Raw genomic sequence first — 20,625 nt, forward strand, 5'->3', positions numbered from 1 at the left:
GTGTTGTGTGCCGCAGGAACCATACAACCGCCTCTCGAGGTGTTTAAATCTGAGACGTCGGCAGAGCGACTGGGGTGCAGGCAGCTCGCCGCCCTGACACCACTGAGACCCATGCACCCTCTCCCGGACTGACAGGCCAATCGCAAGCTGCCTCTCGCCCTCCCTTCATCCAAAGCGTGCTCTCTCTCTTTCTCTAACTCGCTCACTCACACTCCCTCCTCCTCGTCTTCTTCCTCTCTCTCTCTCATTCCTCTGTGCTCAATCCGTGCATCCCCTCCTCCTCCTCCTCCTCCACCACCACCTCACACCTTTTGGTCAGAAGAGGAAGAGGAAGCCCAGCCCAGGGAGAGATGCTGAAAGGATGAAACTCTGACACGCCGACAGACCACAGGGAAACAAGAGCACAACTGTGAGTACAGCAGTCCTTTCACTTCTCACTCAGGCTTAACGCTGTCACACACACTTTGTCTCTCACGCACAAATGCACACACACACACGTGTTTGGCACATTTACTTCGTACCCACACTGAGACTTTACTCCACACACTGATCCAACACCATACTCGCCATCCATGCACAGCTCAAGTGTCTTTGTCTTTTTCAGGCAGGCAGGCGAAAAAAGAAAAAGTGCAGATTGTGTTTTCCTTTTTTTCCTTTCGTAAGGCGTGCAGTGTGTTTCTTGATGTCGGCTGTTTAGATTAGGCTTTGTCCTGTCTTTGCACAGCTCAAACAAAAACAATCCAGCAAAAGTGTCATTCATACTTTGAGATTTTGCATACTTTTCCCAAAAAGTCAACCCTGCATTTTTATGTCTTTTTGTTCAGCTCAGATGTGAGGGGGAAAAAAGCAAAACTAAAAGGACCCCAGTAATGAGCAAGGTCAGCTAAATAATGTTTCACACACACAGATTCTTTTGTCTGTGCACTTCTGCTGTTTTTATTGGCAATAAAAGCGTGCGGGATCGCCACATGAGGGAAGTATCCCTGTTCCCGTCTCCCATCTTAAATGTATAAGCTGCTATAAGCCAATAGATGCCCGAGGGGTGAAAAAAGGGGCGTACTTTCTTCTCAGCGGCGTAAGAATCCCGAGCAGTCCCCGCTGCTTATTGTTTAGCGCTCAGCCAGGGGAGGTCTGCGTGCCGGGCTGATCTGCGCCGTTTGCGCCACACTATTTTTTGATTATGTTCCTGGTTCATCTCTGGCCGAGCCGATTTCCTATTTCCTTCTCCCATTTCGAGAGCGGGGAGTATAATATGATAGCAGCTCACATGTGGGGAAGTGCAGACAGTGGATCTGTACAGAGGACACAGATTGCATTTCCCCTGGAGAATGCTCTCGCTGTATTAAAGGCACTAGAGGGCTGCTCGGCACTTGTCATCAGCTTCGCTAGTAATGCCGGCGAGAGGAGAAAGTAGACGTGGTGTTTACAGCCACTCTCTCATTTAAAGAGCTCCCATTGGCCCTAATGCCACAGCTGCATCACACTGGCCCATTGCAATCCGGGTTATATTACATTTGTGAAGCCCAGGATATTGTGCGGTGCCTCGCTTGCTTCGAATGTGGGAAATGAAAAGATCTATATGTTAAACATCCCACAATATATTAGATTTGTTGCTGGACTGTAAACTCCTGGAGTGAGAATGAAAGCATTTGCATTTTTATGATGTGGTTTAACGTGGATCACATGCACCACAGCACCCATTTATGCTTAAAATTGAATTTATATTACCCCACGTTTTAGTTGTTTGGACTTCACTCTGCTGCTGTTTTATAATTCTCGGGCTTTTCTGGTTTAGCTGCTATAGGTGCTGTTTTTTCTGCATTTTCCAAGTCGCTGAGTCTGAACGTGGAATTGATTCCGATTGTTAGAAGCGTGCAGCGAGACATCGGCAGCTCTCGAGACCCGACGAGCCTCTGGTCGCTGATGTGTCAGCAAAAGTGAACGATCAGCCTGAGACTGACGTCCGCCTCCGTCTGGCCTTGGCGAATTTACTGAACCCGTGTGGCTTAACGCACAAAGACACACAAATCAAGATAAACAAGACAGGCCTCTCCTCCTCCGGTTTTGCCTCAGATTAATTCCTGATTTCATGGCCTAAAAATAAAACCGACCACCTATAACCATCATCAAAGCTATGACATTTGCAGCAAAGAAAGACTACAAAAGCTACATCACAAAAAGTAATTTAAACTCTGTGAATTAATGGAACTTTCATTTTGGATTTGCCAGTGGCTTTCATAGGAAATTTATGCAATTTAAATGCAGAACGCCTGTCTGCTTCTGACTTGGTCACTGACCAATTTAAATGTATCTTTTCCTATATTGTATGTTTCATTGTGGAGAAATATATCGAAGGGAAGTTAATAGCCTTTTATGCTAGGAAACATATTTAATTACATATATCTTTCACTGCTAAGAATTTACCCCAGAGGTTCTGTTAATGTAAGTCTGTGATCTCCGCAGTTAATAAACCGCTCGTGAAGGCGAGATAAATTGCCGTCAACCCATATTCATCACTATCTGCTTGTGTATCTGCACTTATTGATTTGATAGTTGGTAACCAGTCCTGATCATCCATACAGATCCGTACAAAGCGAGGGCCGATAGGGTTTCTACTCTCCCTGAAGGCTCAATTACACAGCACGCACGAGGAAATGTGGGGGGAAGGAGATCAGCTTCTGACAAGGTCAAATTATATATGTCAGCTTGAAATCATTTTGTGGAGGTGTTCAGCCATGTCTGAATGTATAAAGAAAGAGACATTTGGTAAGTCAATAAATGTCATATGCTGGAGCTCATTAAATATTTTAATCACACATTTTGCTGATTAAATTATATCGACTGAATCGAGGGTTTGAGCTTCTGTTATTTCATTTGTTTGCATGTTTGTGTGTTTTGGTTGTTTCAAATCTCTCCCAGACTTTGGGATGTTGGGAACTAGTGATTGCACGTCTTGAATAATGAGCAACAGAACGACTAATTTGCACACTTGTTACTATTTAAACAGTTCTGATTACAATTGCAAGCCCATCGTATGTTTTCCAGTCTCGACACGCATGCGGCGCTGCTCGTGAGAGTTGACGCTGTAATTGGTGCGTTGTGCGGCTGTTTGCTTTCGCTGGCATTCTTAGACAATGGAGTACAGTGCCTATTCAGAACCTCCTGAATACCACAATTCAGCGATGAAGGACATGTGTGGCAAATATTGAAGAGATTTTTTTTTTGTATCTCTTCATGAAAAGCCAAAAAAGCAGAATTGATTTGAGGAGTGAGCCTGGCAAGGATAGCTTGGTTTTAAAAACCTTTGTGAGAAAGATTGTAATGGCAGGGCAAAGTGCCGCTGAAGTCACAAGGTTTTTAAAGAAACACGAGCATACGTGCAATAAAACATTTAACAGTTTCTAAGCTATGAAAGCAGCTTGGGCATCAAAATGCATTTTCCCCTCCTGTATACAGTTGTTTTATCGGGATTTTACAGTATCTGCCTCCAGCCGAGATCAATAAAGGCAAGTCGAATTTTGTTTGCACTGCTTAATAATTACATGTAGAACCTTAAATACCCAACTTACAGCAACTGAGTGTCATAAAGGAAGTTCCAGGAATCCACAGACTATAGCCAAGTGGTCCCTGAAATACTTCATGTAAAAAACAAAACACATAAATATAAAATGATGTCCTCGTGTGGAGGCATTACATTCTGGCTTTTCTTGACCTTGTACTTATGCTCAGTAAAGTGTTTAAACTTTGTTACACAATGGTGACAATATGGTGTTGGGCTGTAAATTCTTCCTGTTCAAATAGCCCAGAATAGCTATAAGGAATTAAAAATGCATCCCAAACAACAGCTCAGGTCTCAGGAGGTTAAAGCAAGCATATTGTGTATGCTACTCCAATAGAAACAATGAGCTTGGTATCACTGCTCTTGCTCCTGCAGCAAACCTTCCTGCTGTTGCTTGGTTGTGCTTACTGTAGGCAGTGAAGGAGCTGGTGATGACAGAGAAATGCTTGAGCCAGTCCTCACAGAAGTTCAGACCGAGGCAGCTAAACTGGCGGCATATTAGAAAACCTTCTTTGTAAGGGGTTCTTGGCGACAGGAGGACCTCTGAAAATGGGTTTCAAACCTCTGGGAGTTAGTCACATTAATAAATAATAGAAAAAGCATGGAGTAACATCATTTATGTGTTTTTCCTCTGGCCAATCGTGTTATTTATCCATCTAAATTGAGAGCTGCCCAGCTTTGGGGATATCCGGTTTTTAAGTAATGACATATAAACCCTGCTTTCCGGTCCAAACTACTCTGTGTTTATTAAGGTTGTTGTGTTTTTAACATGTTTTGTATCTTGTTCTATTTAATCTGAACAAGCCCCCAAAATCAGTCAGTGATCACTGTCGCCTCTCTCGGTTTTTATTGTCACTGTTCATTTTAAAGCTCAGTTTTTAAAACCTTCCGATGTAACTACAGCCCAGCCCATGCAGCAGAATATTAATGACTAACCTCGTATTGTGGATGGATTATCTCAGTTGTTCTCCTGACTGAAGTTTGGTCCGTTTACAGCATCCTGCCATGCGATTGCATTTGTCCCTAACCATCAGGAACCCTCACGTTAACTTTTAGCGAGTGGAAAAAAGTTAGCGTTCATCCTCCAGCTTCTCTGTGTTTATGTTATGCTAACATAGCTGTGTAGCTAGCCACCACGTAGCACATCGTTATACACCAGCTAGCCCAACTTCAGTAAACCTACAAACGTCACTGCTGTTTATTTTTCTGTCTTCATTTATGTTGGAAGTGATAGCAGAGCTGTACGTTTTAATTTTTCAGAAATCTCTCAGTCAGAACATGCTATATCATGTTTAAGTGGAAACTAGCGCGCTAACTTCCTGTTAACGTCTAACTCTGTTAAACTTCCTAAATTCTGTTTTCATGGATGCCTGGATGTTAAACTTGATTGTTTCACCTGGTAAAGCAGCAACACTGATAATTTTATTAAAGATGAAAGAATTTAGACAGTTTGTAACTCTCAGTGATGCCGCAGTGTTCGTTTGACTTTGGGACCTGAAGCGGAGTTTGGACCCGGAAACGGCTAATGACGTCAGGCTTACAGACTAGACTGGCTTCAAAGCTGTCCACAAATCCTGATCTGGTAACTCAAGAAGAAAAAAAATGTTACCTTTCTGAGTTACCTGCATGAACTAATCACATCCTAGAGCAAGCGTGCCTCTAGCTGTAAGTCTTGCTCGTGACAGGATGCAAACATGAATGGCTCCCTCCTGAGTTCAGCTGTAATCTTAGCTAGCTGCTTTCGGTTGGCAGAAGTTCCTACATCAAACCATCCACAGAAAGGCTTGAGTAACCAATTTTTTGAATAACCAGGTCATAATTTCTAGAAAGATCCATCGTGATTATTTAAGTAGTTTAGGTCCTGTAGTTCCCTTTAGTTCTATTATATTTCAGATAAATGGACTCAATTTTTATAGCGCTTTCTTACAGTAAGTCTCGTTCACCCAGTCACACAACTCGGGATTCAGTGTCTCGCCCAATGATGTTTTGACATGCAGTCTAGGTAGAGCCAGGAACCATCAACCAATAAAACAACTGGTTCTAAAATGGTTTGCGTGCATCACTAAACCTAACCCTGGTTCAGAGATAAAGATATGTACATTCGTTTTAGGAGTGAATTTTTCTTTTTTAAAAGTCTTCTTTGACCTAGCAGAGGCTAGTAATTATGCCAAGTTTCAAAGAACATATACATTTAAATACGAAACAAGTGTTTGCTGCCTTACTTAGGTAAAAGAGATTCTAATTAATTTTCTGTGAATGCACAAATTAGTTGGTGAACCTAAAGACTATCAGAGGTCTCTTGATTATCCAAACTCGGCTCTTCCAGAGATACTTATTGCTGTTGAGTTTTGGTTTTTTTTAAATGTGATTTTTGAATGCTGCGAGCACAACACCTGAAATTCGATTCCCCTTCACCGTTTTGGGTTGGAGGCAGCAATTTCAAAGACTGATATCTCAAAACCCGAGCGAGTAAAACCAAAAGTATTTTTATGTGTAGATATCACTGGGGGCAAGAGGGGAAAAAATGTGTTTTTGTAAATTACCTTATTAAAGTCCCGTAGCTAAATTGTGCTGCAAACAGTGTTTATTTAGTCCATTTCATTAGAAAGTTTATAGCAGCTCTGCATGGGCTTTTGCCATTCGGTCGCCATTTAATCAGTCTGCACCCCCAGCATTAACCTTCAGTACCTCTCTCTGTCATTCTCTGCAGGGTCACGCAAAGTATCATCAAATATTTATGATATTAATAATTGCCTTTAGGAAGGGAAAAAGAACATAAATAAATCTGCTCTGCAAAGCATACAATTAAGAAGTCCATTCCATGTAATAAATGGGCGAAGGGGAGCTAAAAGGGCAAAAAAGGGCGAGACGTTACAGAATCGTCGAAGACGGAGACGCCGTGAAACACGGGCAGCGAACGGCTCTGGCCGCACAGTGGAAGGGGTTTTTCTTCTTCTGTAAATTTGTGCATTATCTGGTGTGCAATTGTTCTTCTGAGAGCTAATGCGAGCCTGAGAGAAATCGTTGTTGTGGATGGCTTGAGCATCCGCGGTCCCCGGGGGGCCTCCTACATCGACAGACTCCAAATAGACAAACATGCAGACACCCACACACATGCGCACACATATGTACACAGAGCTGCTTAGCGTGGAAGCCGATTGAGGCAGGGCCCAACATTAATTATCTGTTTTTCAGCCGAGGTCTGGTGACAGTGATTAGAGTGAGGGTTTTTTTGGAGAGCGGTGCACATGCAGTCTAATGAGTAAAACTGGCTTCTCTATAGAGCTCTCCAGGCACACTTGATCTGCACTGTGCTTCGACGAGTGTATATGTGTGTGCGTGCGTGTGTGGGTGTGACTGTTGCGCCTCCAGGCATGCTACTGGGAGAGAGACACTCTGAATCTGAGGTTTAGACGCTGATGTAATAGTTGAGACACTCCCAAAGCAAAAAGGTCTTTTACATAATCGTTGTTTAATTGTGTCTTATTGTGACGATTAACGCTCGGTTTACTGGTCAAGGCCCTTTTGGCTTTGGTGCTCGCTAAAGCTGCTGCTGCTTGGAAATAATGCGACTCTGCGAGCAAACCACACGACAGCGTGGACCGGTCTGTATCCCATGGAGTGTGTTTGGAAAAAAGAAGCGAGCTGCTTGCCTTGTGAGAGAATTATAAATGGCTGTGTCCAAACTTTGGCAGCACTGAGCCAAAAATACTCACAGCACAGTAGTGTGGAACAGCAGTGAATCTCGTGTTGATCTCAAAAACAAAGGGCTGATTTTCAACAGGCCTGGCAAAGAAATGACTCGAATGAGGTTAGAGATTTAAAATTCGGTCTAATGCTCGTAAGGTTCAGGGTAGTTTGACCTAAATATGCTCCGATACGCTGCAGGGATTCATATGTAAAACATTGTTTTATCTGAACACGGCAGGGTTCAAACCGAATCAAACGCGCGGACATTTTCTGCAGCTCAAGCAGCCGATCCTTTCACCGAAAGCACTGGTCCAGCACATCAGCTCTCCGGTATCGTCAACTAAATCACATTTGTGAAAATGCCAATGCCGGTGTGCACCTGAGTGATAGATTTCTGCCCGCATCGGCTTGCCTTTAGGCAAAAGCCTACACGTCATTTTCCACACCATTTTGTCCCAAAGTCGATTACTGTGCCTCTGCAGCTATGGCCGCCTCTGAATCGAACCACACATTTAGCTCGCTAGCTGCCAATAAAAGCCACAGAGCCCGGCTTCCATCAGCGTAATGATATTTCAGCCTCAGTATTAGTTCAGCACTGTTCTCCACAGCAGTTTCTGCTCAATTAAAGATGGTCCATATTTAAATATGTAGAAAATCAGAACGCCGGGCTGGCCCGTGTGCATTCAGATATGCTGGCAAACGTTTAAATGATGAAGTTTGAAATGGACTTTTTAAGCAGCCAAACGGTCCACACCTTTTGAGTTTAAATAAGGGGAGCAGTTCATTTGTAGCTGTGAAATTTTCCTTTAACATTATTGATGTAGATTAACTTTTGAAAAGGTAAGTAAGTGAAATGTGAAATAATTCATCAAGAGGCAGCCATGTAAGAAATGTGATTTTCCCCGGCAGAAAGACCTCGTAGACCATTACCCCAAACAGAGGAAGTAGATTAAGGGTGGGGCCCCCTCTCTCTCGCTCGCTCTCGCTCTGTCTGCGGGCCTAAAAGTATGAATAGCACATTTCCAACCAAACTGCCAGGCAGAGCGGAGGAAATAAATTTCAGCTAGTGTCAGCCCTGTGCACTCACGGTTTGGAACTTCCGTTGTCTTCCCTTCCCCGACCGCTTCAGTTTTATTTAGCGGGAGCTGTCATTTCCCATAAATCCCTAGGAGGAGGCGTCCGTCAGAGCTGCCAGCTCCCCTGTGTGGAGCACCTGTAACAGGGGAGCGAAGTGACAGTTGTGCTGGGACGGTCCCATCAAATGTGCACGCGCATGCACGCAGGACCGGCTGCTCCAAGACCTTTGTACGTTTATAAAGACGGCGGCGGCGGCAGTGGCCGTATTAAAAGTTACTGTATCATGAATGAGCGAGCACATTTTGGGCTTATAATTCTCATTTTAATATCTCTGAGAGCTTCCACCTGCTTTCATAAAATATAAATGAGCCCCATTTAAATAACACCGTGCTGGTAAATAAACAGAATAGATACGGTTTCTCCCTTTGCTGCGTCAGTCTCCGTATTTCATATTTCCAACCGCGCCTGTCAGTCTGACACTTAAACAAATGGCCACATTGGAAAAAATTACAGCGCACACAAGTCCACGGTATCTGTCAATTGTCATTTGCCCCAGACTAATTGTTATTATATTTATAAATGTGACATAGAAACGCTCGTGAGGTGGAAAAAGAGAAGTCTTTCTCCCCATTTTTTTTTTTATCTGATTCAGCTGTCAGCACACATGCTCCATCATCTGCGCTCCAGGAAATTAGAAAGGAGAAACGTTTGACAGCACAATTTCACAAAACACCGCCACGCCATCATTTCATTTTCTCCAAACCATTTTTTCATTTATTTATTTCATTATTGTCTTTTGAAAAACAAACAGAGCGATAACACTGGTTCCTTTGCAGGTAATTTATCCTTGTTGCTGTGTTACGCTTTACTCTTACCTTCCAAAGATTGAACCCCAGCTGATTTACTAGTGGGATTTCGCCAAATCAAAAGAGAAGGGGTCGTGTTGTAGGGGTTGACTAGCATGGATTAAGTCTAGTTCGGTTTCACGGCTGATGGCTCGGGGCCATTTTGACGAACGGGAGCTCGATCTAGACGGCGGCCGGCTGCTCCGGGTCTGCCTTTGGCCTCCCGGCCTGAGCTGCTCCGGTGAGCGTTGACCAAGACGGCAAAAAGTCATCAGTTGCCGTTCAGCCACGGCAGTTATACATCACCAATGTCAGCGGCTGACGGCTGCTTATCTCTCAGGTATCGATTGGAACCGGCGCTGCGGCCAATCAATGGGGGCATTTCATTCTCCTTGAACATTTACTTTTTGATGTTCGATACCGATTGGTCGGGCTCATTCCGGTACTGTGGGGTTTTTTCTGCTCTGTGTTATGAAAAGGAGTGGGAAGAGAGTGATGAACACTTTGGTGTTGGCAGCCTGCTGAGCTTCTCACGGATGTGCGTGGCATATGTGCGAGAATCCTGTTGTGTTCCCCCTTCACTGCCAAGAACCCACAGATCTCGCTTAGAGGTTTGATTCAAATTTGCACTCTAATTTTGGTACACATAATTCCATCACAGAGATACGAAGACCAAAAGGCTTTTCTACTCAAGAAGTTTCCCTGGATTACATCCAGCGTCCCAGCAGCTGAAGTACACGTGTAATCTGTGAGAAACCTGTAAGAGGTTGTTACTGAGAGAAGCTTTGCTTTGCACAGCTGACATCTGAAGTTCCTGAAGCCAGTTTTGCACGTTATATTTTCGATATATTGACATTTTCACTTTCAAAGAAACCGGGCACAACGTGAGCTGTGTACAAACCTTTTTGTACCCGATGGTTGTTCAAGTGAAGGCATTGATCAGCCAAGATGAGCCACGATCCAACACAGTTGGGCACCACTAGTGTGCTAATCAGATTTAATAGACAGAACTTTTATTCCCTAACTGAAAATGCGCCTCTACCCTTAAGCCTCTTATGCTCACTTGAGGAAACAGCAGCCCGTAGGACAGAGTGGCAATAATGAAGCCACAGTTCCTTTAACTGAAAGGAAAACACGAGCCAGTCGGAGCTGGTGTCTGACCAAACATACACATGTACACTTAGGTCCATAATATGCTGGACGGTTTTGTCTCTGTCCGAAACCACGGTGGATTTTAAATCAGACAATCAAAGTGAAGACTTTCAGCTTTAATTCAGGGCCTTTACAGAAATGTTGTGTTTACTGTTTAGGAATTATTCTTGTGCACCGTCCCCAGGCTCAAAATTAACTGGACAGACTAACATGATTTTAAATATATGGGTTGTTTTTCATACTTTGATGAAAGTCCTTCATAGTGTCTGACTGCCTGATTGCAGTTTCCTTCCTTGAGTTGCTCTGACATCACCTTCAGTTGCTGCTTGTTTGTGGGTCTTTCTGCATTCAGTTTTGTATTAATAACTGTAAAGCATGCTGCATTGGTTTGAAATCGAGTGACTGACTTTGCCATTGTAAAATATTCCATTTATTTGCTTTGAAACTCTTGATTTGCTTTTGCCTTTTGCTTTGGGTTGCTATCCTTTTGCAGGGCGAAAAACTTCCTGGCTGAAAGGGTTCTGCCCGCTGTCACATGATCAGTAAAAACTAGTGACCTGGTTCCACTGGCAGCCGTACATGTCCATACGTGTCCATGCCATAACACTACCTCCACCATGTTGGACAGATAATGTGGCATGCTTCAGATTGTGAGCCGTTTCCCTCCTCCGTGCTTTTTACCTCCCATTATTCTGATTCAAGATCATCTTTATTTCATCTGTCAAATTCCTTTTCTATGATTGTGCGCTGTGACTCTTTTTGATGTTTCTGGTGTAAACAACAGCAGGAAGTTGTAAACCTCTGCATCTCCATACATGAAGGCGTCTCTTGATTGCAGATCTTTGCAATGATGATCTCCTTTTTCAAGGGTTGCTTGACAACATCTGTTGTGATTTTTTTTTTCTTAACCGTGGAAATATTTACTGGGCAGCATGGTCACATGGTGGTTAGCATTCTTGCCGCACACCAAGAATGACCTGGGTTTGAATCGATCATTTGTCCGGGGCCTTTCTGTGTGTGTCCGGGTTCACTCCAGGTTTCACTTGTTCTGTGAAACAAGTGCAACACAAACCAGAAACGAGAATGTAGCTTTTCCGTGAAAGTGCCTTAGTACTGAAACCAACATGTTTCAAAAGGAACAACTTTTACTTTACATTTACACCCACAGTTAATTAACCTATCATGCATGTCTGTTAGGCTTGTTAGGGAGGAAATGCCAGAGTACCTGGAGAGAACCCATGAAGGGTTCATACAGCCAGCCAGTGGATTCAACTCAAGAACCTTCATGCTGACGGCTAACTCACAGTCGAATATCATTATTTGAGCACATGTCTTTCTAGTCCAGAAGACATTTTGCAAGTTCAGCCTCAAACCTGATTCAGTTCTTGTCTTATTCTCAGCATTGAAAGCAAAACCAGAGGTACTTGTACCGTACACACAAACATGGCATTGAAATAATGTTTTACATACATTTTAACCTTCCAAAATATCAGAATTTAGGTGGTCCTCCTCTTGGGTCTGTGATCTGAGTTTTTCTTGTCCCAGTTTTTTCCAGATTAGAGATTAGATGAGTTGCATACAGCAGTATAAAGATGCAGTGGTTTAATAGAGGACCGTGGCTTTTTAGAATATATGAATTGTGTGCATATGCCCTCATATAGAGAGAGCAGCTTATAACACAGACATTTGCCTTTTTTCTCTTTCCCACTTTCTGCCTGCTGCTGCTTTAAGTACCCCGCGGGAGTGGTTTCTATAGCAGACAAACTATTTATTGTTCCCATCTCCTCATCATTCCCCGTTATTGTGATTGCCATACATAAAACACTGCGAATATAAGGTATGCTGCTACTGCTCTTCCACTCTTAGTAAATTAAAAATGAATCAGTGGGAGTTCTGAAGACAGAACTGTCAGTACCTGATAGAGTAACCAATAAAACAGGGGATGATGATAAGGGAAATTGTACAATCTGAAAAGAAATCTAGAGTTCCTCAAATGTGGATCTACAAATAAAAATTGTTCTTGGAAGAAAAAGTGCCAGATGATGACCCATTTTTCAGGTTTTGTATTCATAAAGTGCTCTGTGTCAAAGTGTATAGATGGCTCATAGTGAATTCATGAAGCAATTGTACCAAAAAAAAACGAAGCGCGTTTCTTTGATTCACTTTCAGATGGAAAATGAACGAAGACAGTTATGCCACTCTATTTGTGCTTCTTCTGGATCCAGAGAGGTCACGGTTTGCCTGATATCTTTCTCATAGGTCTCCTTAACCTTTGCGGAAGGCTTATTGACTCTTACTAACCTTGCAGGGAACTGCTGGAGGACAGGAGATGATGAGCGTGCTCAGTATATGGAAAAAGGCCCATGTGGAGGTTTTTCCGCCCCCGCCCCGCCCTTGCCAAGCGACACCACTACCAACGCTTTGCATGACCTTTGCCTTCTGATCTCTGTTACCATGGTGAATCCCACATTGTTGTGAATTCAGCCACAGCAGACATATGTACAGCATGATACTCTAGCACACCAAGATTTAATGCAATTCCATTAGTTACTGCATAGGTAGGAGGACCGGTTCTAATAGAGGTTAAAAGAGAAAGCGAGATCGTAAATGCAAACCGATCTCTGCAGTTGCTGATGTTTGTGCATTTTGTTTTCATTGCTCTGATTTTCCTGCGACATGCAATGAACATTCATCGGCTGTCGATGCAACTTTTCCAGCTGCCTGGGATGTGATTGCCCTGAAATGCAATTTACGAAACCACTCCTACCGGATTTCAGTAATTATGAAGTTGTCAGTGTCATTTGGAGTTCCTTATGGTTGTAAAATCACGGTTAGCATGTCTGGGTTAAAATGAAGAGGAAAAAAAGCTAGTGAATGCAACAAACAGCACGTGATTTTCAGATTAGGTGACGTTCACTTCTCTTAACCACCCGAGGTCTAAGTCAGCGGCCCCCAACCCCCGGGCCACAGGTCCGTGAGTCGTTTGGTACCGGGCCATGAGTTGAGGCTCGGGTGTGAAATTGATGGTTTTCAGGGTTTTTATTGGTTTTTAGCATTATTTTTTTATCATTTTTATCATTTTTAACTCGGTTTCCTTGGGTCTTTTCCCGTGTGTTATGAATAAATCTTTTTTTTTTGGTACCGGTACTGGTTTTATTTTGTTGTATTTATCTGCAACACCTTAAAGGCCAGTCTGTGAAATATTGTTGGACAAACTGGTCGTGGCGCAAAAAAGGTTGGGGACCGCTGGTCTAAGTCATCGTCGGCGATGACCCCAGCTCTAATCTTAACCTTCATCCTATGTAATCAGAAGACTCGGCGTTCTGGAGACAAAGAAAATAATCAGTGTAAAGTTGAAATTTCCTACAGTGTGTGGTTAATAATTAATGGCTCTGTTCTTTTCAGCCTTTTTTCTAAATAAAGTTTTGTATGACATTTATATTTTCAGCATTTTTTTAGCATTTCAGTTTAATATTAACACAAAATGCCAAAAGGTAGTCTGAATATTTTTTTAATCACACACACACAAAAATATGTTTCACAATAGTAGCTGTGTTAACGGTAATTTTCTGCCACAGTCCACTATGGCAGAATCAGGCTGCTACCAGGTAGGCTGGTAATGCTTCAAACAGAGCCTGTCTGTTGTATTACTGTTGCACAGTTATTTTCCTCCTTTTCAGTGCTGATTCCAGAGAATGGGTTCTTGCTGTTGGAAGTGTTTGGGGGGAGGGAAGAGGCCGGGGAGGGGTCAAAACAAGACTGAGCTGTCGAAACACTGAGAGCCATCCTTCACGTCTGACTGTAGTGGTTAAAGGGCAGCCAGGCTCTAAAAGAAACCATTAGCATTTAGATTTGAGACTCTCCGTGCACAGAGTAGCAGGGAGTGGCTGCGCTACACCTTAGACTTTTTATGCTTTGAGTGGGCCCAAGTGGCAGCTCCGGAGCCCTGATCAATCTCTCAATATGCCTAAATTGCTTTGGATGACCTCCTCGTGAAGGGACGGGATTGGCCATACTGATGCTTATCCAATCAATAGCAGATGCTATCATGGCTCATCAACAATGAAGTGTTTTTAATGGAGGTCAGGGCATGGAAGATCTAATTCATTTTAATTTGTAAATTGTGGCATGACAAAATTCTAATCAGGCCGCTTTGCTATCAGATATGCAGACTTCTGAGTGTCCCGCTCCGTCTCGTGCTCTCATTCCTTCTTCTCAGCCTCATTTGCATTCATGTCTGTCTGTTTGTGCCCACACAGGAGCGGAACGCATGAATGTATACATGACATATATTAAATATCAGTCAGCATTGAGTATCGCTCAGTTTCTAATGTTGAGCATTTCCCTTTTAAGGTGTCCGCATTTATCCGAGACAACTTTTTACTGAGGAACACTCTTGTGCGCGCGTTTTTCCTCATTAGGTGAAGATTGAAAAGATGACAAATATGACACGTGCAATTTATTATCTTAATTAATTCACTGTCTTCTGTCAGAGACGGGCCAGCTCTGCCATCTAAAAGCCATTTTTCCGTGGTGCCGGTGGTGTTGTTGTAGGAAGCCCGCGCTGTGTCGTTTGCCCAGATTAGTGTAAGAGGTGAGCTTTTTCCATCTCCCTTTCCATTTCAGCTAAATTTGTCTCAGCCACAGTAATATGCACCACGGGATCTTTCCCCCGTGAGCGGAAATGCAATTGGAATGGGATGCGGCCGTCCGTTGTGATTGTGTGCAGATGAACCTGTCTGCCCTTGCGCCCGGTGCATGAGTGAGGCCATGCGATGCCCATTGCCTGCGTTGGCTTTCAGTGCAGAAGAGAAGAGGGCAGGTCCGGGGGGCACACTCTCCACACAAGGTAGCGCACTTGCTGAGCTGTGACAAATGCAATCAGTGCAGAAGATCGCCACGCTATTTCAAATGGATTAGGCTTCCTCTCAAGATAGATGGAGGAAAATTGGCGAAAACCTCCTGTCATTGTTGGCATAAACAAGAAATGGGTTGCTGTCATTACAGAAATATTCAAGTCAAGGATAGAGCTTGTAAAAAAAGGAGGAAAAAAATGTTTTGTGCACTATCAAATGGCCTTGACGAAGCCGAAATGTGGGGAATGCATTTAGGAGGGATTGGGCTGAAAATGTTCCGTTCAAGGTCTGTTGCCTCCCCCCACCGCCGCGACCGTTGGTTGTAACACAGAAATCTATGAGGGAATTATGGAGAATAATCATTGATGAGAGCCAAGGGCATTATGCTGTACTGAAAAGAGAAGCTTCAGAAGTAAGCAGCACCAACCCCCCGTCCTCACTCTCGAGTGTCCCCATTGATTTATCAGGACTCTATTTTTAGTTGCACATGGAACAGTAATGGATTCATGGGAATTAACAATGATTCATGTGAAGCTAATATCAGAGATTTCAGAGGCTCGATTAATGCTGGAGGAATTCAGCCCGTCAACTCCCCAATTATTCATAATATTTCTCACACTGCATAAACACAGATGCTTCTACCTTATCAAAACGGCTTGTTAAAAGGAGCTGGTGGTGTGTTGGCTTCCTTTCAAACTACACACTATAAGAACATCTAATGGGCTGCAATTATTAGCATCAATGTTTTTCCCTTCGTGGTCCGGCTGAAAGTGGAATGCTGTTTTCGGATTGCTGTTACCAAAACATAAATTCCAACACCGAGCGTGTTTGTTACCCTTTTAATCCTGACGGTGTCTAGACACGCCGGCTGCGGGGGGTTCCTACCCCATTAAAACGGATTTGGATATAATTTAGTTCAACAGTGAAGTGCAGTTTTTTGGTATCTTATGCAAAGAGGTTATTTACCAGTAATGTAACATGCATGCTCTGCACGTCTTTTGGTTCCAGCCCCTTAAGATGTATTCCTAATTTTTTTTGTTAGATATGGGGCCAAAGTGCAGGACTTTGACACTGGAAAATGGAATTAGGTTTAGGCAACAAAGCTATCTGTTTAAGGTAATTAAAAGACCGGGGTTTCATTTAATTAATTCGATGCTGTGCGGTGCTTAAATTTCTCCTTGAGCCGCAAGCGTTAGTTCATTAGAAGCGCAAAATCTGTCAAGAAAACAAGTTTAAATGTTTCAGTAGGCATTCTGTAACTTAGTTCATGATGTCGTGTCTGGTGTAGCAGCTAAACACTGAGACAACGAATGGTGCGTGAAGTCCACCGTACAAATGAAGCACTACAGGGGTGATTGTTTAGGCAACTAAACATACAGTACTGTGCAACGGTTTTAGGCAGGTGAGAAAATGCTGTAAACAAAGAATGCTTTCAGAACTGGAAGTGTTCATCTTTTATTTTCATCAATCAACAAAATGCAGCGAATGAACAAAAGAGAAATCTAAATCAAATCAATATTTGCTGTGACCACCCTTTGCCTTCTTCTAGGTACACTTGCACACAGTTTTTGAAGGAACTCGGCTGGTAGCTTGTTCCAGACATCTTGGAGAACTAACCACAGATCTTCTGTGGATGTCATGTAATCCTGACACACTCGATGGTGTTGAGATCAGGGCTCTGTGGGGGCCGTACCATCACTTTCAGTACTACTTGTTCTTCTTTATGCTGAAGACAGTTCTTAATGACTTTGGCTGTACGGTCGGGGTCGTTGTCCTGCTGCAGAAAACATTTGGGGCCAATAAACAACCTTTTATATTTTTGAAAGCTTTCTTTGTTTACAGCATTTTTCCACACCTGCCTAAAACTTTTACACAGTACTGTATTAAACTGTATTTTGAATGAACAGATAATTTTAGGGATCTTGTCCGTTTCCGCTTGTAACATTAAATAAAAAAGTATTTTCTTCAAGAAACGGTACATCAGCATAATCAAAGCGTCTGTTGTAGGTTTCGTCATTGGTTTTTATTTGTATTTCTTTCTAGAAATAAAATAATCCACACTTGACTATCGAGCATGTTTATGTGAAACTGTGTCTTGGATGCAATCAGTGGAAGAAGTCATTTCGGTGCCGTTACCCCAGTGGGTGCGTCAAGAGTCATCAGCAGAATTCAGATTGATATAAAGAGAACAGGAGAGTGTTGATGCACCGTCTCGTTGGTTTGATAGTGTGTGTGTTCAGATGTGTAATGTAAAATTAGTTTGAATGTGTGTGTTCAGGCTTGGCTTGGCATTCTGCTTTGGTGTCGCTTGTAGCGTTTGCTCGGTGCACCGGGCATGACAGCAGCGACAATGGCGTTGACTTCTGCCTTTATTAAAACGGCACGTGTCGTGTCACTCGTCCTCGGTCTTGTGTTTTTTCCACCTCGGCCAGTACTGTCCTCGTCGCAGAACATTAACCTTACCTCGGGACTCGGTATAGAATTTTGTTGTTGTTGACGGGACCAATGAAGCACAGAAAGCTGCATTAACTTAGTGCTGAGTTTATAAAAGGAATTACAAAAAGGGTTTTACGAGTTTAGCCCTCCAAGCGAGACTTTTTTCACCGACCACAGCATCTGGCAGGGAAGATTCCTGAGCAGCCAGTCAATGGAGATAAAGCTACAGTTGTTTCCTGTCACTAACAATATGGACCTTACTGTTATGTTACATACTCTTGCTTTTGTGTGAACATCACATTGTATCACAGGAAACAGATGGCAGCTGAAAATAAGAGTTTCAGTAAGATTGCCTCGGGCAGTTTGTATGTCTTCATTGTTTTTGTGTCTTCATATTGACTAAATCCAAATATACCCCGAGGCTGAAAAGCAAAATAGCCCCGATTTTTAAGCCGCATTAATTTTATTTTAATTTTAGAATTTGGTAAACTGCAACATTACTGTTCATATTGTATTTCCTATCGTGCTTCATATCAAAACCATACTGATAACGCATGCCTTTAGAACTGAAAATAAAGGGGAAAAAGTTTCACACAGCCTGTAGAAGTCAATGACAAACCTTATATGTACTGCATGAAAGCAGCCTGTGGGTAGAAGGAGAGAGAGCGTACTAGATTCAGCTTCAAGGATGTGAGATGTTAGCGAGTTCGCGTCTAGGTCACGTAACATCTAACTACTTTGAGTATACCTCGAACTCAAAAGAGGTACTTTCATCTGTTTCGGTGACTTTATCCGAACTTTTATGAGCACTAGAGCTGATGTATTTCTTCTGAGTTTATTTATGTAACCTGATGCACACTGTTATCTACAGTTAGCAGAAAAAATAAAGTTTGTCAACCCTTTGGAATCACCGCGATTCATTTTTAACGATGACAGTGAGTAATCACTCACAGTGCAGCCTGAAAAAGCAGATCTCGTGAATTTAGCACAGAATTTTTACACATTTCATCTACACAGCTGTTTACAGTTGATCTGTATGTTTTTTTAGATGTCTTAAATGAGTGAACAGCCCTCTTTAGGTCCTACCACAGGCTCTCAGTTGGGTTCAGATCAGGACTCTTGGCTCGACCACTACTGAACCAGAACTTTGTCTCTTATTCGTTTCCTTCTGTGTTTTGGATCATTGTCTTGCTAAATTCCCCAGCTCCTCCTATGCTTCAAGTCATGGATTACTGCACCGCTTTCTTCATGCAATTTAGAATTCATTGTTTTCTGAACGCATTTAGTGCCTGAGACATCAAAGCAGCATGATGATGATCCCTCCAACCCACGTCTGGGAAGAGGTTTTAGTGTTGGTGTGCAGTGTCTTTTTTCCCTTTCCAAACAAGCATGTGCATGTTTGTATCTGGTTGTTATGGAACAACTAGGTGGTCTTTTTGCAAACATGAGACATGTGATGGTTTTCTTCATGATTTTCTTCCTTTAACTTCATTTTTATTGAGTCCTTGTCTTGTGGTGTAAACCTCACCATAGATTCCCAGTTTTAGATTTCTGTAGGTGTGTTGTTATTACCCTTTCAGGACTGTATGTTGCGATCTTTGCAGAACACCCACTCCTAGGTAGAGTATCAACAGTTCTGAATTTTCCCTCTTTGTAGATGAAGCCAGGTCCTCCCACAGTCCAAAGACATGCACTTTTGGTCAACTGGTGATTTAAAAACTGGGTGTAGGTGTGTGTGATTGTCTGTCTATCTGCGTTGGTCCTCTTTAAGACTGGCGACCTTGCCACAGTGTATCCTGCCTATTAACCTATTGGAGCTGGGGTAGATTCTCGCACACATGTGACTCTGGGTAGATAGACGGATGTAGATAGTTTGTCTGATTGTGAGCTGATGGTCTTCAGAAAACCATTGAAGCTTTCATGAGAAATTCACACTTTATCAGGAAGAGGATACTCTACAACCCAAAGTTGGAATCTCATGTCCTCAAGTGAAACAACTGACTCCAAGTAACTTTTTTCCAGCCTGCACTTGTTCAATAAATTCATGAACACATAGTGCAAATGTTCATGTTTAATTGGTTTAGTCTGATTGTATTCATCTAAAATTTTGACTTTGGAAGCAATCAGTGTAAAAATACTGGTAATTTCACAAACTATTTCTCGTAGAGGATGACTGAGCTTTATTTTACCAGTTAACTGGAGATCTCCAAAAGCACATTATGTAATGCACTTGTCAAAATATAGCATTTTTACATTTCAGACCTGAAACACAGCTGCTACTCCTTCAAACCTATTTTGTAAATTAAAAATGACTGCTTTGGGTACGCCCTGTTGAAGGCACGGAATTATAAAGGTAAGCCACTTCGAAATTAAACAGTGTGACACGGCCATGACTCGCTGTTTCGCACAGAGGAAAATATTGCTTTGAACAAAATATATATTTTGACACGTCTAAAAATGAATGGGAAATATGAAAAAGCTCAGAAAATGTTTTCCTTGGCAATTGTCTGCATTAATTGAATGACAGTTTTATGATGAAGACTTTGTGTTCAAAAGTCTGAAGTTCCTCAAACTCGTTGTATGTGGAGCATATTTTCAAAGGATGAATAATATTTTTTTACTTTATCTAAAGCGCGCACTACTGTGCCTCTCAAATTATCTCCGAGCTGCCACTCTCTTCAAAGTAACTGACAAATACGTCACGCGAGCCTTTCATATCCCAAATGTTCTTTTTTTTTTCCATTAATTCGAGATCTTTGCAATTGGACTCAAAGGCTGTCAGTGAACGAACCATGAACTGAACTTAAATATTTTAAAAGCTGAGTGTATGTCATACGATCCAATTTATTTGTATTCAAAGACGATAATGTAACCTTTGATGTTACAATGTCATAAAAATGGGAATTTAGGCTAGAACAGTATTAGAGGAATCTTTACCAGGATGCAGAGGCTGGCATCACAGACTCGGGGCCTTCTCACCGCGAGGCCACACTTCCAACCATCCTGCGTT

At 42.5% G+C, this 20,625-nt stretch overlaps 1 protein-coding gene across 6 annotated transcripts in view; it reads left to right on the forward strand.

The window, feature by feature from the left end:
- Positions 1-268: 268 nt before the first annotated feature.
- The window catches only part of LOC134626544 (RNA binding protein fox-1 homolog 3-like), a 421,716-nt gene continuing 401,359 nt past the window's right edge, over positions 269-20,625 (forward strand). For all 6 annotated transcript variants that reach the window (XM_063472459.1, XM_063472454.1, XM_063472462.1 and 3 more), the window contains exon 1: positions 269-409. The gene's annotated coding sequence lies outside the window, so the exon portion shown is untranslated. The remainder of the gene's footprint in view (positions 410-20,625) is intronic.

Source organism: Pelmatolapia mariae, linkage group LG4 (assembly GCF_036321145.2).
Source record: "Pelmatolapia mariae isolate MD_Pm_ZW linkage group LG4, Pm_UMD_F_2, whole genome shotgun sequence".
Lineage (NCBI taxonomy): Eukaryota > Metazoa > Chordata > Actinopteri > Cichliformes > Cichlidae > Pelmatolapia > Pelmatolapia mariae.